At 50.9% G+C, this 3,481-nt stretch overlaps 1 protein-coding gene across 2 annotated transcripts in view; it reads right to left on the bottom strand.

Moving 5' to 3' along the window:
* Znhit3 (zinc finger HIT-type containing 3) overlaps positions 1-667 on the bottom strand; it is a 12,689-nt gene extending 12,022 nt beyond the window's left edge. The window contains exon 1 of one of the 2 annotated variants that reach the window (XM_010626781.3): positions 511-667. The gene's annotated coding sequence lies outside the window, so the exon portion shown is untranslated. The remainder of the gene's footprint in view (positions 1-510) is intronic. The other variant, XM_033762921.1, reaches the window with a different exon arrangement.
* Between the last annotated feature and the right edge of the window lie 2,814 nt (positions 668-3,481).

Genomic DNA, 3,481 nt, shown 5'->3' on the forward strand with positions numbered 1-3,481 from the left:
CCCCACTTGAATCCTGTGCCCTCTGTGGCACCGGTAGAAATTCTCCCACTATGGAGGACGTGGCCACTGCCCGCTCCAGATTTGTTGTCTGACTTGTGTGCAAAGGCAGAGGCCAGGGAGAGTTCCCTTCCCTCTATTTCCAGAGACACGGACAACCACCTTGACTCCCTACCTAGCACCCCACAGGTGACGCTCTCAGCGAAAGAGAGACAGTTCCTGAAATCCCTCCCCCGCACATCCTCTGTGGTGCCCCTCTCTCTGCCCTAGATGTCCCAAGTTTGCGCTGACCGCCGCCCCCCGCCCCCCCCCGACATCCAGGAAAGAAGATGAGCTCAGTTGTGACGGGAAACACCAAGAAGCGGAGCTAAGTGCCTCTAAGCAGTGGCCGGTTCAGAGAAGAAAGACAAAGATGAGTGCAGACCTACAACTGCACGTCCACACTGAAGGGGCCACCCATGGCAGTACCCTAGCTCTCTGGCCCCCCCCCACCAGTCCTGTCTTAGTGGCTACCTCACTACTCCCTGGCGTCACCACGTCACCACGAGGGGGGATCTGGAGAGAGGCGAGGTACAGTAGCATTGGGGGTTTGCGGCGCTTCGTCCCGGCAGACGCTGTCCAGCTCGTTCAGACTGGCCGAGGCTAAGCCCAAAGCTCGCCTGCAGACGTCCCTGGAGCGAATTCCAGGCTGGCGCCAGGGGGCGCTGCAGGTCCGGGCCAGCCCAAGCCAGGTGGGGGCGGTGTGGGAAGGGAATGCAGCTGAGAGAGTGGGAGTGGCAACCTAGGGGCAGGAGTGCCCGCTGCGGAAAAGCTGGGCGTGCCAGTCTAGGGCTCCGGACAGCCCAGGGGGCTGGAGCTCCAGTTTGGCCTGATGAAAGTGTAACTGTATTGCGGGGGCCTTTGGGTTACTAACTAGAACACAGTGCACCGCCTTGTACCTTTCCAGGTGCCCCTGACGGGGTGGACAGGTTGACCTAATCTCCCCACTTGTGCCACAGGAATTTCCCTTAGTATAGGCTGAAGTTGATTAGCTTGCGCCCTACTGAGCTCCATTCTGCAGCTCTAACGTCTCCATCGTCATCCCTGCTCAGAGGCGTGGCTGGGAGGGACTGCTACTCAGATCTCGCTGCTTGGGTCCAGTTCCACTCTGGTATAGAAGAGTGAATGGCTCACATATTAAAGTGAGTAAGGATGCTAGTGGGTGATCCGAGGCTCTAGCAGAGTCACAAGATTACACCCATCCTCCAACACCACACAAGACAGTGTGACCTATGTCAGGCTTCAGAGAGAACTTCCAAACTACGAAGGGAACAGAAGAACTGCATTCCCCACAGTCCTCATACTGTTGCAAAAGCGCAGACATCAGAGGTCACCACTGTTTCCTGAATGCATGGACCTTCTCCAGCTTGCATATCTACACAGATCTCCCACCTTACACCCGCTATGCTGTACAGAAATCCATGGAGTCAGGGCTTCCAGTTCAATCCTCCAGGAAGACTAAAGATCCCCAGTGGAGCAGGAGTGGAGCCCACATGGGCCACAAACTTCTAACTCATCTCTACCTCCATATGGCAGAGACCCACAGGAACTCTGCTCAGAGAGGCACAGGGAAGACAATCTGACATACCAAGCCTCCTTTCTCATCCTTTAAAAATGAAATCAAAACAAAAATGTTTAGAGCCTGGTGTGGTGGTTGCAATCCCAGCATTTGGGAGGATGAGGCAGGAGGATTGCTATAAGCTGGAGGTCAGCTCCAGCTACATGCTAAATTCCAGACCAACCTGAACTTCATAGCAAGACCCCATCTCAGAAAACAAAACAAAACAAAAAGTAAAAATTGAAAATTAAAATTTCAGACCAAAAATGTCAAGATAATTTTTCACCAGTATGTGTACACTATAAGTAGATAGTAATTTGTGATGGGCCCTGCTGGCAGGCGCCTCGCCCAGACACAGCTTTGGGTGTCCCTCCTGGGCCTGGCTGGGCCGTCACTTCACCTGAGCGAGGCTCAGGCAGGAGGCTTCTGTTGGTCTGAGTCACCTCACTGCTGTGGGGGCTTCTCAGAGTTTACCATGGTAGTGGATGTCACCCTGTCCGTCCATCCATCTGTCCGGGATTTCCTTAATCTCTGTGTGTCGTGCACTGTAACAGGCCATGCAGGAAGCCCTTCTGGTGCCACCAAAGAGGCATTAAAGATCGACAGCAAAGGGATGGGCCATTTCTGTCCTTTGAGAGACTTCCAGGTGGGCTTCAGGCAGTGTTGGTGATTTCTGCCCATGCTGCAGCCCAGGGCATTCTGTTGGCCATCTTATTACAGAGCACCTGCCACGGGCCGGCCCGTCACAGGGCTGGAGGCTTGGAAGGGTGCATGGATCTGGACAAGCATCATAAAATTCAAGCTCCAACACCAAGGTGGGGTGTTCCCCACATATTTAACACATGTTAAATCAGTGTCAGTCATTTTTTGTAGACCCCCACCTCTATCACATGCATATTGTGCCCAGAGACCTTGCACTCACAAGGACTGGAGATCTGCTGCCCAGCCTCTCTTCTCCACACATGTATGGCACATGTATCAGCAACACCTCTCACCACAGTGGCACACGTGGGTACATGTGTCGCTTTCATTGTTACATCACTGTCACTCAAAGTTCATAGTTTACATTAGGGTTCATTCCTAGTATTGCATTCTCTAGGCTGGCACAACTGTACAGTGTCATGTGTCTACTGTTATACTAGCGTGAAGAATGTTCCATTGCCCTAAAAATCTCTATATTCTACGTGTTCCTTCTTCTCTGTCTACTTTTGGCATCCCCTGGTCTTTCTGATGTTTTCCAGTTTTGTCTTTTCCAGAATATCTCTGAGTTGGAACCATACAGAACGCAGACTCTTCAGATTGCCTTCTCTCACCTAGTAACAGGAGTTCTTTCCCTGTGTTTCCCCACAGTTTGACTGCTTGCTTTTTTTTCAGTGCTGAGCATCACATCATCTAGATCAACACAGTTTTTCTTTTCATTTCATATCTTTTGTTTAGGACATTACTCCTTGAAGATAACTCATCAGTAGCTGATTTCTTGGATAGTAATAAAAAGAGCCTAGCGTTGTACTACAAAATGTAAATAATCTAAATGTTTGCTTTGCATTTATTTGCTGTACCAGCCCGAAAGTTAAATCTAATCTGCTGTACAGAATGTGGGGGTGGGTTTACTTATTTATTTAGTTATTTACACACTACTGGGAATCCAAACCCTGGAGCTTGGGCATGCTAGGCAGACACTCTACACTGAACCCCACTCCCAGTCCCAAAATGTGATTTTTAAGCGTTATCAACCACCTCAGCACTTCACACCGAGCACACTCTGAGCTGCCCTGCCCTCCTGTCAGACCCCTCAGACAGGCCAGGTTTTCACAGCCTTGTCTCCTCACAGCCTATTTCTTCTTCCTGGGATCCTTTGACTCCCAGTTGAATTAGCAGATTCCTGCT

This window comes from Fukomys damarensis, unplaced genomic scaffold, assembly GCF_012274545.1.
Source record: "Fukomys damarensis isolate Sample0158 unplaced genomic scaffold, DMR_v1.0_HiC HiC_scaffold_13, whole genome shotgun sequence".
NCBI lineage: Eukaryota > Metazoa > Chordata > Mammalia > Rodentia > Bathyergidae > Fukomys > Fukomys damarensis.